The sequence below is a fragment of the Pristiophorus japonicus genome, chromosome 9, assembly GCF_044704955.1.
Source record: "Pristiophorus japonicus isolate sPriJap1 chromosome 9, sPriJap1.hap1, whole genome shotgun sequence".
Classification (NCBI taxonomy): Eukaryota; Metazoa; Chordata; class Chondrichthyes; family Pristiophoridae; genus Pristiophorus; species Pristiophorus japonicus.
The window spans coordinates 116,866,392-116,889,062 of NC_091985.1; the positions used below are offsets into that span (position 1 = coordinate 116,866,392).

Sequence of the window (22,671 nt, forward strand, 5' to 3'; positions counted from 1 at the left end):
TCCTCTTCAAATACCTCCTCATCTCCCCTGACCCCCTTCCTCCTCCTCTCCCCCGACCCTTGCCCTTCTACCAGGCCCCTTTGCCCAGGTCCCTCCCCATTTCCCTGGGCATCTCCCCAGGCTCCCATGGCCCCGCCCCTCTCCACACGCCTCCCTGGGCCCCTCCCCCTATTCCCTGGTCACTCCCCTCACCAGACTCCACCTCCTCTCCCCAGGCTCCCATGGCCCCGCCCCTTTCCAAACACATCCCCCTCTTCCCAGGATACCCCAACCCTTCTGCCCTCTAGACTCCTTCCCCATTCCCCAGGCCCTTCTCCACAGGACCCTCTTTCTCTCCCCAGACCATTCCCCCTCCTCTCAGAAGTCCCTCCCCAGACCCCTCACCCTCTCCCCGGTCCCCTTTCCTGACCTTCCCCCACTCCTCTGACTCTTACCTCTCTCCTGGACCGGGTCCCACCCCCTCTCCCTGGGCCTCTTCCCAGACCCCAATCTCCCTGGCTCTGCCCCTCTCCATTCCCCTCCCGCTCTCGCCAGGCCCCTCCACCTCTCGCCTGACCCTTCCCTCTTTCCAGGCCCTTCCCCCAGATCCATTCTCCTCTCCCCAGGTCCCTCCCAAGACCCCCCATCTCCTCTCTGCAGACTGCACTTCCTCTCCCCAGTCCCCTTCCCCTCTTTACAGGTCCCACACTTCTCCCTGAACCCGCCCCCTCTCCCCTGGCCCCTCCACAATTCCCCAGGCTCCCACGGCCTTGCCCCTCTCCAGACCCCTCCCCCTTTCCCCAGGCCTCTTCCCATTACCCAGGTCCCCCTCCCCTGGTCATGCTTCCTCTCCTTAGGCTGCTCCCCCTCTTCCCATTTTAATGTAAGCACCTGTTTGCATGCTCATAGGTTTTTGGAGCTGTTGTCACGCCATGGCACACCATCTTACCATCCGGAAGAAGCAGGGGTCCCCAATGGAGGGCTCTCAATGTGGGAGCCCTCCCTTTATCTATTGGTGACTTGTGCAGTCCCGTGCAATAAGTTTGAAAGTCGGTTCATAGGCTTGCATTTTTTGCATCAGGAGGTTCCATGTTTTTATACAATGTGTGAAGTTGCAGCCCCTCTTCCATCATTTGAAGGGGTTGCTCCTCAATTTCTGGCTGCACTTCAGTGCCCCACTCCTGATCTTTGGGAACCCGGTGCAGAGGGGAGCGGGTAGGTTCGAGGGCCTCCTCGTGGGACTGCTCCTGTGCTTGACCATTAACTTGTCCAGGCAGCGGGCGGTCAAGGGGGTCTTTCAGCCCACCTGCCTCTCTTCCGCGGCTACGTCCACGCTTAGGTGTCCCTAGAGATGGAGCACGTGGTGTCTACGCTCAAGACTTTCCATGACATGTGAGCATTGGAGGGCTGGAGTTCATCATTACAACAGGGAATAGAATTTTAATTTGATTTGTTAAGGTTCCCTTTAATGTTTTTTTGTTAACTTGCACGTTCTAGTCATTGTGCCCCTCTATCGAAGGGGGTACTTGGCTTAAAGTTATTTAAAAGAGTTGTAGAGTTGTTGCATTGTGAGTGGCTTAGCCAGTCATGTGATATCACAAGACTCAATAAAACCTCAGTCCATTGGATTCAGGTCATCCACAATAAGGTAAGCAGCTGTGAGCCTAGTGGATGAACTGGTAATGTGTAGTGATTGTTAAACCTTTGTTAATAAACCAACTAGCTCTTAATAGCAAAATATTGCTATGAATTCTTAAGCAAAGAACCCATGAAGCAAATACATTGCACTCTTCCTCTCCCCAGACCATTCCCCACTCCTCTCCAAAGGCCCCTCCCCTCTCCCAGACCCGTCCCCCTCTCTCTGGACTCTTCCCCCACTCTCATGTGCCTTTCTGCTAACCCAGGCCCACCTTCTCTCCCCGGACCCCTCCGGAGACCCCCTCCTCCTCTCCCCAGGCCCTGCCCCATCTTCCCAGGCTCTCTGGGACCCAAGCCACTCTCCTCTCCCTGTGCCCCACCCTCTCCTCTGACCCCGCCCCCTCTCCCCAGGCTCCTGTTCTCTCCCTATGTTTCACCTTTCCCTGGACCCTCTCCTCTGACCCCACCCCCTGTTCCCAGGCCCCTCCCCCTCTCCCCAGGCCCCGTCCTCTGTTTCAGACTCGCTCTCAGTTCGGAGCCTTTGAGTTTTCCCGGGGACAGGAGGCCGGAGCGCGGCGGGAGCTGGTGCTGCAGCCGGCAGGTAGGTTGCTTCAGCGGCTGCGAAATCCGCGTCTTCACCCGGGACTGGAATCTGGGTTCCCGCTCACTAAACGACACCGACTCAGTCTCTTGTATGGGACTGCGGGTCCACTCCGGGCTCGGGCCGGCTCTGCGGGCCGTGTTTGCGGGCTGCGGCTCGGGTCGGGTCCGCTCGGGGGAAACGCTCCTCGAGTTTCCGCGTTTGTTTATTTTCTGGAAACATTTTAATTTCCAAGACTCGGAGCCGGAAGCGGCACTTTGCGCAATCCGAGTATCGGCTTCACAGCAACTGAACCCGCGGCTCATCAGTATCAATATCCGTATCCGTGATCACTGATCAATTTCTTAACAGTATTCATATTAATGATAAATATCAATGTCTGTGATCAATATTAATGGTCAATAATATGGCTCTAAACCAGACTTTTCATGCTTTAAAATGACGGGAAGGCAGAGTGGTTACAATCTGAACCCCGCTTGGTTCATCACCCAGACCCAGGGCTCAAGGCAATTTAGCCCCGGGTTTAGTTACCCCCCCCGGGTTTTATTTACTCCCTGCGTTTATTGGGGGTGGGGGTGGAGATGGAGAGAAAATGTTGTCAAATAAATCCAGTTTTTGCTTGAGCCTCCCAGTGACTAATTGCACAGCCGTTTCCCAGTGTTGCCTTCCCTGTTGTAAGGGAGTTACATTTTGAGGAAAGGTTTAAAAGAAGCAACTAGAAGAAAAATAAGCTTCAAGGTTAATGTAGAGACGCATGTTGCCCAAAGAACAAGTTAGTTTGTTCTGTGTCCTGAAGGGATTGTTTACTTTGAGATTGGTGTATTAGGGAGTAGAGTAAGAACCACGGGTGTGATGTTTGTGTTTAATTCTGATCATTGAGAGTTTTAGCTTTAGAATAATTGGTAATTCCCACATCTAAGCGCCCTTGGAGAAGTCAGTGTTTGCATCGCAGCTTTTCAGTTGCAAATGGAAACCCTTGATGAAGCACCATGGGATACTTAGATTTATAGGAGTGATTTGTTGTAATTTTAATTTAGTATTTTGTGAATACAGTTTTAGTTGTGAACCTTTTTCAGCATTATCTGAGTAGTACATAATTGAAGTATAATGCTTACTTGCATCTGGTGAATGGTAGAATGATGGGATTTAAACTGAGAATGCGTACTTGACTAATTGTTGTGAACCTTCTTTAATAACTAATAGTTGAATATATGCATTATAAACAAGTTTCACAGCTTCATGTGACCCAGAATTATCATGTAAATTTGTCTCGGGGAAAAACTGTTTCTCTCCTTGTCAGAATTTTACGAGACTGCCCAATCTAATAAACATTTTTGGTTTTGGGATCATCGCAGTATAATTTAAGATGGAAATGTGATGCATACTCTACAAACAGGATATATCCATGTTGTTAAGCGGTTTTCACAAATACTCCACTTTGTTCCCCGCAACTCTCACCAGACAGTGAATGTTTGGAAAAACAAAATCTATTCTAATTTTTTGGAAAAATCATGAATCAACTGAGGTCAACAAAATGTAATAAGTCCCAGGTTGTGACTAATCCTGGACATGTGTAAGGCTGTTAATACTGCGGATTGTGCTGGGGGTATTGGATTTGGGGATAATGCATCTGTCATCTGGGGATTGTGTCAAGCATTGTTTATTGTGTCTTGGGCTTGGTGGATAGAAAATGCTGTCCTCATGTATTGGAGTAGGGGTCCAGGACTATCGCAGTTGGGTTTCTTCAGAGGGGCATTCAATTATTTGGAGTGCTGAACGGCTTTGGTTCATTGGTCCTGTGTGAGGTTTGGGGTACTTGATTGCTACTGAGACCAAGCCGAGCAGTTTTATTTGTGTCCATTGTGCATCCTGGTATATTGAAATGGTTTCAATAACTGAAAGTTGTAGCTTCAATATAAGGGTTCGTTTTGCAGATACTGGTTTCACTTGCTGGCCCCAAAGATCTGAAATTAGTTCCTTCTGTTGAACAAGGGTGCATTGACTCTCGCATGTATTTGAGGTCAATTGCTTGGAGTGCATCTATAATGTGGATCTACTCAATTTCAACATGTAATCCATCTATACAGTATTAAATATGAATCGCAAAACTCCAGTTGAATGCTACAAAAAAGAAATTCAGTTGGGAAAAATCCAGAAACCTGTTATCAATTTGCAACAAAATGAGAATTTCACTCGTTACCTTTATATGCTGATGACACTATAATATATAAAGCAATGCTGATAACACTAATATGTAAAGCAATGCTGATAACACTGTAAAATGTCATCATCATAGGCAGTCCCTCGAAACGAGGATGACTTGCTTCCACGCCGAAAAGGGTGAGTTCACAGATGTTTCAATGAAGGACCTAATATTCCAGATCCCGAACTTCATGTTAAAGGGTGGAAGATGCCTGTGCTTGGATTTTTTTAACGTGAGGTGGCCATTGTACACGAGCCACCACACGGGCTTGACAGAGCTAGGTCTTGATCCAGTGGCAAGAATTAACAAAGACGACTGGGGACCAGCTCTGCTGCATGGACCTAGTATGCACACATATCACAGTGTGGGCTAGCCCTTGCTGCCAGAGCCCCCGCCTCTTCTGGGCCCCGAACTCTCGCCTCTCCTTGGCCCCGATCACATCACTCTACGAACTCTTGCCGTTCCTTCGCCTCGACCTCGCCACTCGTGCTGTACCTGCCCGCCCGCATTGCAATCAGCCGTTGCCCTCCTGCAGCAGCATGCGCTGCTCCCTGAAGTAAAATGTAAAGCAATGCTGGATAACAATTCTTCATGCTGTACCCATACCAGTTTATGATGCCATCAACCTTCAATTCCTATAGTCTGCTCTTTACCTTTAACTCCTATAGCATGTTATCCAGCCCACAGGGTATCAATATGAAAAGTGAATCATTGGTTATCCAGACTGTACAGTATTTGCAATGCACGAACAGCAGCCAGCATTGAGTTTAAGACAGTAATCTTGGTCAGACGGGGACAGGCTGGTGGAGGACCTTTGTCTTACGGATGGTTAGTATAAGGCCCATGCTTTCATATGCCTCAGTGAAGATGTTGACTATGACTTGGAGTTCAGTCTCTGAACGTGCGCAGACACAGGCGTTGTCCGTATACTGTAGTTTCATCCTCTACGGGATACAATGGACATGATTTTTACAGCGCGACAGCTGCAAGAAAAATGCAGGGAACAGCAGCAACCCTTGTACACGGCCTTCTTTGACCTTACAAAGGCATTTGACACTGTCAACCGTGAGGGTCGATGGAGCGTCCTCCATTTCGGCTGCCCCCAAAAGTTCATCACCATCCTCCGCCTACTCCACGACGACATGCAGGCCGTGATCCTTACCAACGGCTCCATTACAGACCCAATCCACGTCCGGACCGGGGTCAAACAGAGCTGCGTCATCGCATCAACGCTCTTCTCGATCTTTCTCGCTGCCATGCTCCACCTCACGTTCAACAGGTTCTCCGCTGGAGTGGAACTAAACTACAGAACCAGTGGGAACCAGTTCAACCTTCGTCGTCTCCAGGCCAGATCAATGACCGTCCCAACCTCTGTCGTTGATCTCACTGTATTGATCTCACTGTGTGCGGGGATACAGACCCAGACTGAGAGTGTGTGTGTGAACATTACACTGTATTGATCTCCAGTCAGCACAGCCGGCCTCCAGTCGTCCTGGTTATCTTATTTTCTTCTTTTCCCCTTCTGACAAGATTTGTTGGCCCAAGTTGCTGAGAGATTGACTGACCCTGCCAATGTTATTCATTGCACTATTAGGAGATGCACAATGTATCCTGATGGTCCATATTGGTACCAATGACGTAGGTAGAAAGAGGGATGAGGTCCTGCAGGCAGATGTTAGGGAGTTAGGAGCGAGATTAAAAAGCAGGGCCTCAAAGGTAGTATTCTCCAGGTTACTCCTGTGGCCACGTGCTAGTGAGTACAGAAATAGGAGGAAAGAGCAGATGAATGCAAGGCTGCAGAGATGGGGCATGAGGGAGGGCTTTAGATTCCTGAGGCATCGGGACCGTTTCTGGGGGAGGTGGAACCTGTACAAGCTGAACGGGTTGCACCTCAAGAGAACCGGGACCAATATCCTCGCGGAAAGGGTTTGCGAGTGCTTTTGGAGAGCGTTTAAACTAGCTTGGCAGGGGGATGGGAACTTGAGAGTAGATTCAGAAGGGAGAGAAGCAAAGCTGGCATTGGAATGCAGTAAATTAGAAAGTGAATTGGGAACGCAGAGAAAACAAAAGCTAGAAAATAGACAACAAGGGAGTTTGGCAGTGCTAAATGGTATATACTTCAATGCAAGGAGTCTAGGGAACAAGGCAGATGAGCTGAAAGCACAGATAGATACTTGGGAGAATGACATTATAGCTATTACTGAGACATGGCTGAAAGAAGGACAGGTATAGCAGCTCAATGTTCCTGGTTTCAGTATTTTCAGACGGGATAGAGAGGGGGATAAAAAAGGAGGGGGTGAGGTTGCAGTATTGATTAAAGAAACAATTACAGCTGTGAGGAGGGATGGTATGTTGGAAGGATCATCAAAATGAGGCCATATCGGTTGAATTGAAGAACAAAAAAGGATGATCACACTGCTGGGAGTGTACTATTGACCCCCAAATAGTCAGAAGGAGATAGAAGAGTAACTATACAGGCAAATTTCTGAAGCGCAAAAACTATAAGGCAGTAATAGTAGGGGATTTCAACTGGGATAGAACTGGTGTGGAAGTATAGAGGGTGCAGAATTCCTAAAATGCATTCAGGAGAATCTTGTTTGCCAGTATGTAGCAAACCCAACAAGGGAGGGGACAATTCTGGACTAAGTTTTAGGAAATGAAGCTGGGCAGGTGGAAGGGATTTGGTGCTCGTGATCATAATTCAGTTAGATTTAGGGTAGTTATGGAAAAGGACAAAGATAGAATGGGAATAAAAGTTCTCAATTGGGGTAAAGTTAATTTTACTAAGCAGAATTGTGATTTAGCCAAAGTAGACTGGAAACAACTAATTGAAGGTAAATCAGTATTGAGCAGTGGGAGGCATTCAAGGAGGAGATCCTGAGGCTTCAGAGCAAGTATGTTCCCTTAAAGAAAAAGGATGGGACGAGCAAATCTAGAGCCCCCTGGATGTCAAGGGGAATACAGCGTAGGATAAAGAAAAATAAGGGAGGCTTATGATAGATACCGAGGCTCAATACTGCAGAAACCCGAAAGGAGTATAGAAAGTACAGGGTGAAATTAAAAAGGAAATTAGGAAAGCAAAGAGAGGGCCTATTAGAGACCAGAAAGGTAATGTGTGTGTGGAGGTGGAAGACGTGAGTATGGTTCTTAATGAATACTTTGCCCCTATTTTCACAAAGGAGAGGGGCTCTTGCTTTTTGTGGTATATATCAATGATTTAGACTTGAATGATACAAAAATTGGCTGTGTGGTTGATAGCAGACTACAGGAAGTTATATCAATGAACTGGTCAGGTGTGCAGAACAGTGGGAAATTGAATTAAATCCGGAGAAGTGTGAAGTAATTGGGAAGGGCTAACAAGGCAAGGGAATACACATTAAATGGTAGGACACTGAAGTGCTGAGGAACAAAGGGACCTTGGAGTTCATGTGTGGAGATCTCTGAAAGTATCAGGCCAGGTAGATAAGGTGGTTAAGAATGTGTGAGGAGAACACAAAAAATCTGCAAAAGGACATAGACAGCCTGAGTGAGTGGGAAAACTTTTTTTGGCAGAATCGGGATAAATGGGTCCTTTTCAGAATGGCAGGCAGTGACTAGTGGAGTGCCGCAGGGCTCAGTGCTGGGACCCCAGCTCTTTACAATATACATTAACGATTTAGATGAAGGAATTGAGTGTAATATCTCCAAGTTTGCGGATGACACTAAACTGGGTGGTGGTGTGAGCTGTGAGGAGGACGCTGAGAGGCTGCAGGGTGACTTGGACAGGTTAGGTGAGTGGGCAAATGCATGGCCGATGCAGTATAATGTGGATAAATGTGAGGTTATCCATTTTGGGGACAAAAACACGAAGGCAGAGTATTATCTGAATGGCGGCAGATTAGGAAAAGGGGATGTGCAACGAGACCTGGGTGTCATGGTTCATCAGTCACTGAAAGTGGGCATGCAGGTACAGCAGGCGGTGAAGAAGGCAAATGGTATGTTGGCCTTCATCGCTAGGGGATTTGAGTATAGGAGCAAGGAGGTCTTACTGCAGTTGTACAGGGCCTTAGTGAGGCCTCACTTGGAATATTGTGTTCAGTTTTGGTCTCCTAATCTGAGGAAGGACGTTCTTGCTATTGAGCGAGTGCAGCGAAGGTTCACCAGACTGATTCCAGGGATGGCTGGACTGTCATATGAGGAGAAACTGGATCAACTGGGTCTTTATTCACTGAAGTTTAGAAGGATGAGAGGGGATCTCATAGAAACGTATAAGATTCTGACGGGACTGGACAGGTTAGATGAGGGAAGAATGTTCCCGATGTTGGGGAAGTCCAGAACCAGGGAACATAGTCTTAGGATAAGGGGTAGGCCATTTAGATGAGGAGAAACTTCTTCACTCAGAGTTGTTAACCTATAGAGTTGTTGATGCCAGTTCATTGGATATATTCAAGAGGGAGTTAGATATGGCCCTTATAGCTAAGGGAATCAAGGGGTATGGAGAGAAAGCAGGAAAGAGGTACTGAGGAAATGATCAGCCATGATCTTATTGAATGGTGATGCAGGCTCGAAGGGCTGAATGGCCTACTCCTGCACCGATTTTCTATGTTTCTATGTATAATGTTGGAAAGTGTGAGGTCATGCACTTTGGCAGAAAAAATCATAGAGCAAGTTATTATTTAAATGGAGAAAGATTGCAAAGTGCCGCAGTACAGCGGGACCTGGGGGTACTTCTGCATGAAACACAAAAGGATACAATGCAGGTACAGCAAGTGGTCAGGAAGGCCAATGGTATCTTGGCCTTTATTGCAAAGGGGATGGAGTATAAAAGCAGGGAAGTTTTGCTCCAGCTATACAAGGTATTGGTGAGGCCACACCTGGAATACTACATGCAGTTTTGGTTTCCATATTTATGAAAGGATATACTTGCTTTGGAGGCAGTTCAGAGAAGGTTCCCTCGTTTGATTCCGGGGTTGAGGGGGTTGACTTAGGAGGAAAGGTTGAGTAGGTTGGGCCTCTACTCATTGGAATTCAGAAGAATGAGAGGTGATCTTATCGAAACGTGTAAGATTAGGAGGGGGCTTGACAAGGTGGATGCAGAGAGGATGTTTCCACTGATGGGGGAGACTAGAACTAGAGGGCATGATCGTAGAATAAGAGGCCACATATTTAAAAGAGACGAGGAGAAATTTCTTCTCTGAGGGTTGTAAATCTGTGGAATTTGCTGCCTCAGAGAGCTGTGGAAGCTGGGACATTGAATAAATTTAAGACAGAAATAGACAGTTTCTTAAACGATAAGAGGTTATGGGGAGTGGGTAGGGAAGTGTACCCGAGTCCATGATCGGATCAGCCATGATCTTATTGAATGGCGGAGCAGGCTCGAGGGGCCGTATGGCCTACTCCTGTTCCTATTTCTTATGTTCTTCTAAGGGAGCCAGCCAGGTTTAGTTGTGGAAATGTGTGGAGTCGGCCAATAAACCCAAGTCTCCCAGAATTTGAAGTAAAACTGTGACAATTTTAAAATGGCTACAACTGGCACTGATTCAAAGCTGGGACCCTACTTGTTCTGTGTGGGCGTAGGAAATAAAGTAAACGTATTTAAATCTGGCAAGTCCCTGTCTAGTGTAGGGATTTCCGCTTCAAAGTTGGGAGGATGACTCCTCTCTGTGTTAATTGCTTAATACCTGTCTGGAAACTGGAGAGAACTTTGGAGCTTTTTTTTTAAACAGAGTAAAGTTAAGTGCTATAACTCATCTATTTTGCTTTTGCTTCTGTTTAATATTAATGAACAAGAATTAGTAGTATTTCTTTGAGGTAACTGTCCATATGGTTTTTATCCTCCAAAGAGATCGTGTGTACAGCAGTGTCCTGCGCTATTCCCAGTGAAAACATCAATGGTAAGATGATTGACCCCGGTAGTGGGCCCCTCATTCTCGATACCTTGCACATTAGATCAAGTTTCAATTGCTAGCAAGCTGTAATTGCACACCTCGGTTGACTTTTGTATCGAACACAATAGAAAGTATCCAACCGGCCTCAAATTGTAATACAGTATCTTGATTGTACTACATAGTTTTGATGAGCTTTGCTCCCAAGTTGTGAATTATTGTCTGACTGCTCCTTAAGACAGTTGTTAAATTAACAATATCCTTGTCATTTACAGAGTCAATATAATCGCTTTCATTTGTGTTGAATGCTTCACTGAGACTTTAGTCTGCTCCGTGGATAGGTTTGTTTCTTATTTTAGGCTATTTTTACAGTGCGATGGTACATGATATGTTCTCCGGCTTCAGTTCTTTTAACATTCCAGGTTAAAACTTTAATGCCTGTTTGTCTTTAGAATGAATGTTTTTTTTTAAAGTAACAATCACTTCGTGATGTTATGCATGTGAATATTAGCATTTTTATACACCAGTGCTGAGCTTGCTTTCTAAAGTAAAGCAGTGAGCTTGGGAAGAGCAGACTGTGGGCGATCGTGTTCTGGACATGTTACTGGACCAGAGGCCTGGTACAGGTCGTAAGTTCAAATCCCACCATTACAGTTTTGAGAATTTGAATTCAGTTTGGAAAAAAATATGGAAATAAAAAGCTGGTCTCAGTAAAAGTGACCGTGAAGCTGTGAGATTGTCATAAAAACCCAACTGGTTCACTAACAACCTTACTTAGTCTGGCCAATATATAACTCCAGTCCCACACCAACTCTTAACTGCCCTAATAAAAACTTGGATTTATATAGCACCTTTCATGACCACCAGACATCTCAAAACGCTTTACAGCCAATTAAGTAATTTTGGAGTGTAGTCACTGTGGTCATGTGGGAAATGCGGCAGCCAATTTGCACACAAGCAAGCTCCCACAAACAGTAATGTGATAATGACCAGATAATAATAAGCACTTAGTTGTATGACTGCTGCAAAGAATATTGCAGTGGTTCCAGAAGGGTGACCACAGCCTACCCTGGTCTCTCCAGCGACACTCACGTCCTCAAAGAATGAATATAAATAAATCTACTCGTCTTCTAGATTTCTATTATTGCTTATGGTGTAAATCAATGGAAGCTAGTGACTAAACTCTGTACATGGTCTGGGTGTCAGGGCTCCAATTCCAACCCAATTATACGTTGAAGTTCTTTCTGTAAAATGTTTTTTTCCTAATTAAGATGGCCACTTGCAGAAGTGAAGAATTCAAATTACCTTCCTTAGTTTAGAGGCTGACTGTATAATGAACAGATTATAATAAAGTTGATAAATATAAATTAAACTTTAAATTGATGATTTATTTTTATTTCTATTATATATGGTCAGTGCTCGGCTGAATGTTAACATGGTGTCCTGCACCGTCCCACTCCTCCATCACTCCCAGCCCTGCAATGCTCCAATTTAAAATTCTCATTCTCATTTTTAAATCCCTTTGTAGCCTCATTTTCCCTACAAACCACCCTCGAACTCTCCGACTCTGGCCTATTGTGCCTCCTGCTCCCTCTGCTCCCTTTGCCCCACTGATAGCAGCCTTGCCTTCAGCCGTATAGGACCAACACTTTGGAGATCCCTTCCTAAACCCCTCTGCCTCTCCAGCTCCCTTTCCTTCTTTAAAATTCAACCTCCTTCACCCCTCCCAATGTCTCCTTCTTTGTCTTGGTGTCCTGTTTTGTCTGATTATGTCTCTATGAAGCACCTGGTGATGCTTTTCGATGTGCAAGGAACTATCTAAATGCAAGTTGTCGCTACAACTCTCTTGTGATGAGTTTTCTTGACTGAGGTTTGCCTGTATTGATGTCAGTGCCAGCTTTGTCTTTGCATTGAATTTTGTGGTCCTAAAAGAGCAGTATTCAATCTGGGCCTAGTTTAGCTTAGATGGATAAATGAGAGTTTTCCTCATATTTCTCACTTAGCTTCAGTTAATAAAGTGTAGATTACATGTGAAATTTCTCATTGTGTAAATGCACCTTGTGGCAGAGAGTGACACGTGTTCAGCTGGCACTTTTGTTTCTGCGAGTGTGGTAATGGGGCGATGCAGTGTGTGCTCTCAAGTGCTAGCAGGTGACTCCTGTGCAATATTCCCTGTAATTTTTGGGGGGCTGCACGTCCCATTCAAAATTCCACGCCACAGGCGTGCAGCTTAAAGGCAACATTACTCCTGTGGTTGATATCTTACCAACATTCTCAGCTCAGGCTCCTAAATGAAGAATGACTGAGGACAAATGGAACAATCCCAGCACCTCACTGTTTTCAGGAATGTGAAAGAGTTTGATTTATTGTGATTTCCCCCCCCCCCTAATCTCTCTTTGTCCCCATCTTTCTTGAAGGTGGTTGACTTGGGCTGGGATCTGATTTGCTGAGTGTTGCCAGTCCTCTGTTATCTTGCCAAAATAGTCAGTTCTTCTGGGAGGCTGTGTAGCAACTATCAGCAATGATGATGGTATTGGAGCCAAGATTGACTGCATATGTGAGAGAAGGTTGAACATATTTCTCCTGATGTATGTTATATGTGAGTGATCTGGCACACCACTATGATTGTCATTAAAGAAGAAATAAACTTGCATTTACTGTGTGTCTTTCACATCCTCGCGACGTTTCAAAGCCGACAAACGTTTGAAGTGTAAAATGATACTTGTTTGCTGTTACAATACATGCAGCAGAGAGGGGATCAGTATTGCAGACTTACGAGTAGGAATGCTGTGATTAAACAGCCCTTGAGTAAAGTCCAGTCTATAGTTTCCATGTTTATCTGTGCTATTTTAAACGTCCTTTCGTGTATTATGTTTCAGTTCATGCAAAATGATTATACAATACAGGTATGTACAATGTATGCACACAATGCTACAACGATCCAGATTCTGCTTTAGGAGTGAATCTAACAGCATCTGCCATTAGTTAGTCTTGCCCTTGCATGATTAGGTTTTTAATTTGTGATGATGTAATTTTGCTGAAAGCGTGAGGTGATAACGGCGCAATGAGAGAAACCGAGTGAACAGGGTCAGGAACGGTGTAGCTCTTTATCCAATCAGATTGAAGGATTGAGAAATTAACAGCTCAAGGACCGAGAAGGAAGTGTGAATCAATTCAGTGTCAAATCAGATACAGAAAGAGAAGGAAAAAGATTGGATTGAGACAGAAAAAGGAGACAGAAAAGAAAAGTAAAAAAACATTTAAAAATTGAAGAAACTTTATAGCACTCGATACAGTGGCTCAGAAGTCTCAGCCTACTAGTGATCAGGGTGGGTGTGGGGGTCTGGGGTTGGAGTGGGGGGGGGGTTCTGGGGTGGGGGGGGTTCTAGGGTCTGGGATAGGGGGTCTGGGTTGGAGTGTAAAGGTCTGGGTGTGGGGGTCAGGGTGTGGGTGCCTGGGTGGGGGGTGTGGGTCTGGATTGGGGTGGGAAGTTCTGGGTTGGTGGTGGTCTGGGCGCTGCGTGGGGGTGGATCTGAGGGGTCGGGTGGGGGTCAGCATAGGGGTCTGGGGGGGGTTTTGTAGTCTGAGGTTGGGGTTCTGGGGTGGGGTGGATGGGGGTTCTGGGGGTGGGGTGACGGCATCTGAGGTGGGGGTCTCAGTGTGTGGGTTTGGGATGGGGGCTCTGGATCTGGGGTGGGGGGGTCTTGGGTGGAGGGATCTGGGTGGACTGTCTGATGGGTTTGAGCTTCTGACCCCATAGCCAAGAAACCAGCTGGGGGTCATTTGCAGAAATTTGTGGGGAACTGTCAAAGACTTTATATAAATGTTGGAATTTTGAATATTTTTGAACAAGTCTATCCACTAATTTCACGAACATGTATAGTGATCTGGTTAATTTATTCTGATGGTATTGTGTACCAGGATCTCACATTTTTTGCATCAAGTGCAATTAAATGAGTTTGTGCTAAGCAGGATTTCACTTGAGGTATTTTGTGGTGTCTGAAAACTGAAAGGGCTAGACTTTCCACTAATGATCGCAGGGCTATTGCATAAACAGGCCGGCTATCGCCCATTTTAGCTTAAAAATGGAAAGTTGGGCTGGAACATCGGCCATTGATTGCTGGCCCAATTTTTGGCACAAATGAATCTGCTATCGCCGAGGTGATCGCCCATCGCAACTTTCGCCACATCGCCCACACGTCGGCGGACTGATTGCTCGCCAAGAACATTGCTGGAGATCACTGGAGAAAAGCTGCTCTCAACTGGCACTACGGACGCCATTTTGAATGTCTGAGGAATTGAAAAAGGCTGCTTCAACTTCGGGCTTATGAGGAGATTTAATTTGTGAGTGATTTTGAGGGCCTTATTGACTCTTGGCAATCATCTAATCACATTTAAGTGTTGAAGACAAATTTAAGGGCATTTATAGTGATGGGGTCTGTAATTTCTCTACCAGTATTGGTCAATAATCACATGCTGCAGGCTGAAGATGGGAGAAGGTATATTGAAGAGCGTTATGTGCCCAATCAAAGAGATGGCAGACTGCTGTGGAGGAGGAGACCTTACACCCAACGCACTTACAGGGAAAAGCAATCATATCTGAACTTGTCCGATAATACGTGCCTTAGGAGGCCGCGCTTCCGAAAGGATGTCATCGCTGAGATGTGCCAGCTCATCAACGGAGATCTGTAGCCTACCAGTCCATCAGGACCGCACTGCCCGTTGAGGTAAAGATTACCCTGCGGCACTTTCCTTCTACGCATCGGGCTCCTTTCAGGCCTCAGCTGGTGACATTTGCGGTATCTCTCAGCACGCCACACATTGCTCCATTTGGCAGATGACTGAAGCCCTTTACGCTCGCAAGATGGACTTTATAAACTTCCCTTTGACCAAGGAGGCACAGACTGAGAGGGTTTTGGGTTTCTCGCGAATAGCAAACTTCCTAAAGGTGCAGGGGGCAATAGACTGTACGCACATCGCTCTGAGAGCACCTTTACAGGATGCGGAGATGTTTTGTAACCGAAAGGGATTCACTCCCTGAATGTGCAGCTTGTTGTCGACCACAACAAAATAATCATGGCAGTAAATGCTAATTTTCCAGGCAGCATCCATGATGCACACATCTTGCGTGAGAGCACTGTCTCTGATCTGTAAGAGTCAGCCACAAGGTCACGGTTGGATGCTGGGGGATAAAGGATATGGCCTTGCCAGCTGGCTCATGACCCCCCCCCCCCGCCCCCCCAGCGTAATCACCAGACGGAAGCCGAGAAGCGCTACAATGAAAGCCATATAGCTACACGCAATATCGTCGAAAAGACAATTGGAGTGCTGAAGCAGCGCTTCAGATGCCTGGACCACTCGGGAGGCAACCTACAATACCACCCTGACCAGGTCGCTGAGTTTATTGTGGTGTGCTGCATGTTGTAAACCTAGCTATAAGGAGAGGACAATAATTTCCAGATGGGACTGCCAGTCCACCTCAAGAGAGAAGGGAAGAGGAAGATGACAAGGAGGATGATGAGGACCTTGGGGAGGACAATCAGCCTGGCGATGAACCCATGCCCCCCCCGGCAAGACTGGAAAAGCCCCATGGGAGTTACAACTCTTGAGTCAGTAGCTCATAAATGAATGCTTTGCGTGAACTTACATTGGTTACAGTTACAGAAAGACAACAGTTACAGTTGCATTAAGTTTCATCCTTGCCTGGCCTGGCCATTGTTTTCCAACAATTGTATTCATGTTTTACCTTACCGTACATTATTAGAAGTCATCATCATAGACAATTCCTCGGGATCGAGGAAGACTTGCTTCCACTCTTAGAATGTGTCCTTAGGTGGCTGAACAGATCAATACGAGAGCCACAGTCCCTGTCACAGGTGGAACAGACAGTGGTTGAGGTTAAGGGAGGGTGGGACATGTTTGCCGTATGTTCTTTCCGCTGCCTGCGCTTGGTTTCTGCATGGACTTGGCAATGAGACTCAAGGTGCTCAGCGCCCTCCCGGATGCACTTACTCCACCTAGGGTGGTCTTTGGCCAGGGACTCCCAGATGTCAGTGGGGATGTTGCACTTTATTAGAAGACACTGCACAACAATTGTAAAATTCAATAAAATATTTTAATTTATTTACTGTAAAAATAACTCCCCCACCCCCCAACAACAGTCACCCAACAATAAAGTAAAAATACAAAAACAACCTCGCACCACCCACAACATTCAACAAATTTTTATTAACAACAACAATAACAATAACCCTACCCCCCCCCCCCCCCCCCCCACCCCCCACTCCGTTGTAATCAAGTAACGGGACCAGGACGACTTGCAGCAGGGGACCTCAAGGCCTGCTACTGTGTGTGTGGGGGTGGGTGAGGGGGTGGGGTGACTTGGGGTGGAGGAGGAGAAGACGTTTTGGAAGAAATGACTTCCGAGCCAGATGCGAGTCAGAAGGAAGGAAGTTCTTCCTGCTGACTCGCATCTGTGCTGCTGGTTCGTGGGATGGCACCTTGGAGTGCAGTGCCGTGTCCCAACGCTATCGCATGCCGCAAGGCATGGATGGCGGTGGTCTGTTGGCCCATTGCCACAATCATGTGCTCCATACACTCCGATATGCGAGTGGACATTGTGGCAATGTTCCCGGTCAACCCGCCAAATGCCTGGAGGAGCTCTCTACTCAGGTCAACGCTCTCCCTGCACAGCGCAACCATGTCCTCGTTCGGACCTGCCCTTCGCAGTGCATGCTGACCTTGTTGACTCAACCTCCATGAGGTCGGCGTGGACACTGCTGGATGCTGCTTGGGCCTGCTGCTACTTCCGTCAAAGATGACAAAGTGGCCGCAGGTACAACAGATGCTGGGGTGCAAGGGGCATTCTCCTCGGTCTCCAGCTCAATGTCCTCCTCTCCCTCTGTGGTCTCCTCGGCACCCGTGGTAATGATCACCTGTAAGGGGACAGGGACAGGTGCGGCCTCCCTTTGCACCTGTTGAGTTGGGTGACCTGCAAAACACTATTGAGCTTATTAGAACAGAAGGGTACACTTCATTCTTGCGCTTACATACGTAGGAAGAGCAGCACTACTACAATAAATGTGACCAAGAGATGTTCCATATTAATACATCATAATAGTAGTACATCTATGTGAAATTCACTGCCTCAGAGAGCTGTGGAGGCTGGATCAGTGACTATATTTGAGGTGGAGATGGACAGACTTCTGAATGATAAGGGAGTGAAGGGTTATGGAGAGCGGGCAGGGAAGTGGAGCTGAGCCCTACATCAGATCAGCAATGATCTTATTAAATGACGGAGCAGGCTCGAGGAGCCAGATGGCCTGCTCCTGCTCCTATTTCTTATGTTCTTTTGTTGTTAACCTGAGAGTAATACAGAAGCTGCATGCATAACATGACACAATTCGTATATTATAATGAAATGCTGTTACATTACTTTGAATTAACACTGCTTTATACATTACTCATGTGACGCAAGGGAGGGATCTGCACCACCACGGGTGGTGGCTGAGCGACTGGATGCTGAGCAGCTGCAATTGAGGAGGGCCTCCTCAGGTGCGCTTCTGCTCCGTTCAGTTGTTAGATATCTTCCTCTGCAAACGTGGCAAGAGCATGGCATGAGCTAATTGACTAGGTACTATCATGGAAAGACAACAGGTTCCAACATTATATGCTAATATGGTTTGTATCCACAATTGATGCATGGTTATAACATCTACGTTCAGATAAAAATGTCATAAGATCGTGTTTAGGATCTAATGCTTGACACAAAACATCTCGACTACAATCTCCATGCTGGCACCCAGGGAGGGGTGGGGGGATGAGGGAGGGGGAATCGGGACCACTGGTGAACTCGGCAATGACAGGAGCTAATGTCCAAAAGTGTCCCAGGGCAGACAGTGAGCAAGGACAGCTCTCCCCCAGTCCAGGCTGGCTCACTGTAAGTGACAGCAGCCGGAGAGACTGACACAGTCTGGGTAAAGGTGACTGGACCCCTCATTGCTGTCGTGCCCCATCCACGAACGTGACCCAAAAGGAGACGGTGCCAAAATTAGACTTAAAAAGGGCGCAGGTTCCGAGCTCTGTCCAGATCTTAGCAGGGAATATATGCAAGAATAACCAGCTTAATTTCAATCCGGGAGATTTACGTATTATGTGGATCATTACAATTTAAAATCTATTTAATACTTACTCTTGCCGAAGCAACCAGGCTGTTCCAGAGCTTGCGGCACTGGTCCAACCCCCTCGCCTCGTGGGACACCGACGAGACCACGTCAGCGATCTTGCACCAAATCTTCTGGTAGGCCTGGGATGGAAGTTTCCAATGCCCACCTCGGGTTAGTTGACCCCACTGGCTGTGGACCTCATTAACAAGGGCCTCATTTGCCTCATCAGAGAAGGGCTTTGCCCTCCTCCTACCCTCCACATCCTGCCCACTCTGCGGACTCGTGCTGGGACATCTTTTTTAGTTTTCAGACTGCTTTTTTCTTTATGACTCTTTTCTTTCTCCCTCGCTCCCTCCCTTTGCCTTCTGCGCAAGCCCAGGTGAACCCTGACCTCCAGAATCGCAGGAAACATTTGCAAAAAAAGCCCGCATGCGCAGAAAGACCGTTGCTAAAGACGCCTTGCCTTCCACATCGTTGAGGCCCATTTCACATCACTGAGCTATCGCGCCCCCCCCGCCCAAAAAAAAGCCAAAAGTGCAATCAGAAAAATGGGCGATCTTCCAGCAATCCTGAAAGCTGGAACATCGCCCATTTTTTGGGCGATAGCCAGCTAAATGGAGAGTCGAGCCCAAAGTATTCTATCCAGTACCTCATCTGAAGGTTTTACACTGGTTGTTTACGGTAGTCAATTGCCTTAAATCGCTGAGGTAGCAAGCCCAATGGCCTGATGACTAGTACAAAAGTCATTGACTGTTACCCAAGCCGATGGCAAGTTGGACGCGAGTGAATTTAGCATTGCTGTCACCTTTGATGAATTAAACCTAAAAACAGATTTAAGATCGTTCTAGTTTTCCAGAACTGGTATATGGGCATTTTTCAAATGAGATTGGCATAGTATAATCCGCACAACATCACTGACATTATTGTCTAAGTTTGACTGCAGATCTGTCCGAGGAGGATTGTTATGCAACTCTCTTTCCACCCACCCCTCCACTCTCTTTCTCCCTCGCTTCCCCCCCCCCCCCCTCATGCTGGTTTAAATTTTTTTGAGTTTCTGAAGTACAATCTCGCCTGGAAAGCATGATAACTTGGATCAGGAATTTAATTCCCTTTCATTTATCTGCACAAGTTCTGACCAGTGAATCTGCACTTTTCGCAGTTATACGAAACTCTTCAGATTGTACTTGTGAGAACTTTACTAAGCCTTTCTTATTCTGAGTCAAAAAGGAAGTGAAGATTTTAAAAATGCAATGTGTTATTTTGGCCAACGGTTTAGAACACACGAGGTAAAATGAGCTTCTGGCCACATATCCACAGTATCACTAAGACCGCCTGTTTCCACCTCGGCATTGCCCGTCTCTGCCCTTGCTTCAGCTCATCCGCTGCTGAACCCCTCATCCATGCCTTTGTTACCTCTAGACTTGACTATTACAATGCCCTCCTGGCTAGCCTCCCACGTTCTACCCTACGTAAGCCTGAGGCCATCTAAAACTCGGCAGCCCGTGTCCTAACTCACACCAAGTCCCATTCACCCATCACCCTTGTACTCACTGACCTACATTGGCTTCCGGTTAAGCAATGACTCGATTTCAAAATTCTCATCCGTGTTTTCAAATCTATCCATGGCCTCATCCCTCCCTATCTCTGTAATCTCCTCCAGCCCCACAAGCCCCCGAGATATCTGCGCTCCTCTAATTCTGCCCTCTTATAATCGCTCAACCATTGGTGGCCATGCCTTCTGTTGCATAGGCCCTAAGCTCTGGAATTCCCTGCTGGGAGATTGAGGCCCTGATAAAAGGGCGCGGGGAGTCAGAGGAGCAACACACGCCGGGAGATCGAGGCCGAAGGTAAAACAAAGTAGTAAAAAGAAATTGAAGTGTGATGTCACAGCCAAGCGGGTAAGTGATTGGCTGGTGGATTGGTGAGTATTTTATCTTTATCTTTATCTTTTTCTTTTTCTTTTCTTATCAGTAGGAAACCCTTGGCATTGTTGCCAAATTAAGGTAATGTAAGGGTTAAGTCATGGCAGGAGAGCCCAGACCCGTGTCATGCTCCTCCTGTGCTATGTGGGAAGTCAGTGATGCTTCCAGTGTCCCTGACAACTACATGTGCAGCAAGTGTATCCAGCTGCAGCTCCTGACAGACCACATTGCGGCACTGGAGCTGCTTGTGGATTCACTCTGGAGCATCCGCAATGCTGAGGATGTCGTGAATAGTACGTTTAGCGAGTTGGTCACACTGCTGGTAAAAGTTACACAGCCAGATAGGGAATGGGTGACCATCAGGCAGAGCAGTGGAAGGAAGGTAATGCAGGGATCCCTTGCGGTCATCTCCCTCCAAAACAGATACACCATTTTGGGTACTGTTGGAGGAGATGACTCATCAGGGGAAGGCAGCAGCAGCCAAGTCCATGGCACCAGGGGTAGCTCTGCTGCACAGGAGGGCAGGAAAAAGAGTGGGAGAGCTATAGTGGTAGGGGATTCTATTGTAAGGGGAATCGATAGACGTTTCTGCGGCCGCAATTGAAACTCCAGGATGGTATGTTGCCTCCCTGGTGCAAGGGTCAAGGTTGTCTCGGAGCGGCTGCAGCGCATTCTGGAGGGGGAGGGTGAACAGCCAGCTGTCGTGGTGCATATAGGTACCAATGATATAGATAAAAAACAGGATGAGGTCCTACAAGCTGAATTTAGGGAGCTAGGAGTTAAATTAAAAAGGACCTCAAAGGTAGTAATCTCAGGATTGCAACCAGTGCCACATGCTAGTCACAGTAGGAATTGCAGGATAGCTCAGATGAATACGTGGCTTGAGGAATGGTGCAAGGGGGAGGGATTCAAATTCCTGGGACATTGGAACCGGTTCCGGGGGAGGTGGGACCAGTACAAACCGGATGGTCTGCACCTGGGCAGGACCGGAACCGATGTCCTAGGGGGAGTGTTTGCTCGTGCTGTCGGGGAGGCAGAGGGAAGTAAAAAGGGACAGAAGCAAAAGATAGGAAGGAGAAAAGCAAGAGTGGAGGGCAGAGAAATCAAGGGCAAAAATCAAAAAGGGCCATATTACAACATAATTCTAAAAGGACAAAGAGTGTTTTTAAAAAAAAACAAGCCTGAAGGCTCCGAGTCTCAATGCGAAGAGCATTCATAATAAGGTGGATGAATTGACTGTGCAGATAGCTGTTAATGGATATGATGTAATTGGGATTACGGAGACATGGCTCCAAGGTAACCAAGGCTGAGATCTCAACATCCAGGGGTATTCAATATTCAGGAAGGACAGACAGGAAGGAAAAGGAGGTGGGGTAGCGTTGCTGGTTAAAGAGATTAACGCAATAGTAAGGAAGGACATTAGCGTGGATGATGTGGAATCTATATGGGTAGAGCTGCGAAACACCAAAGGGCAGAAAACATTAGTGGGAGTTGTGTACAGACCACCAAACAATAGTAGGGAGATTGGGGATGGCATCAAACAGCAAATTAAGGATGCATGCAATAAGGGTACAGCAGTTATCATGGGTGACTTTAATCTACATATTGATTGGGCTAACCAAACTGGTAGCAATACTGTGGAGGAGGATTTCCTGGCGTGTACAAGGGACGGTTTTCTCGACCAATATGTCGAGGAACCAACTAGAGAACCGGCCATCCTGGACTTGGCCTTGTGTAGCGAGAGAGGATTAATTAGCAATCTGGTCATGTGGGGCCCCTTGGGGAGGAGTGACCGCAATATGGTAGTATTCTTCATTAAGTTGGAGAATGACACAATTAATTCAGAGACTAGAGTCCTGAACTTGAAGAAAGGAAACTTCGATGGTATGAGACGTGAATTGGCTAGGATAGACTGGAGAATGATATTTAAAGGGTTGACTGTGGATAGGCAATGGCAGACATTTAAAGATCACATGGATGAACTACAACAATTGTACATCCCTGTGTGGTGTAAGAATAAAAAAGGGAAGGTGGCTCAACCGTGGCTAACGAGAAATTAGAGAAAGTGTTAAGTCCAAGGAAGAGGCATATAAATTGGCCAGAAAAAGCAGCAAACCTGAGGACTGGGAGAAATTTAGAATTCAGCAGAGGAGGACAAAGGGTTTAATTAGGAGGGGGAAAATAGAGTATGAGAGTAAGCTTGCAGGGAACATAAAAACTGACTGCAGAAGCTTCTATAGATATGTGAAGACTAATGTAGGTCCCCTGCAGTCGGAATCAGGTGAATTCATAATGGGGA

The 22,671-nt window shown here is 46.7% G+C and overlaps 1 protein-coding gene across 4 annotated transcripts in view; it reads left to right on the plus strand.

Annotated features, from left to right (window-relative positions):
* b3gnt2b (UDP-GlcNAc:betaGal beta-1,3-N-acetylglucosaminyltransferase 2b) overlaps nt 1-22,671 on the plus strand; it is a 60,627-nt gene that overhangs the window by 409 nt on the left and 37,547 nt on the right. The window contains exons 1-2 of one of the 4 annotated variants that reach the window (XM_070889736.1): nt 2,059-2,218; nt 10,244-10,294. The exons of 1 other annotated variant lie outside the window; for it this stretch is intronic. The gene's annotated coding sequence lies outside the window, so the exon portion shown is untranslated. Of the gene's footprint in view, nt 1-2,058; nt 2,219-10,243; nt 10,295-22,671 lie in introns of those variants that run through there. 2 more of the 4 variants (XM_070889738.1, XM_070889735.1) reach the window with 2 other exon arrangements.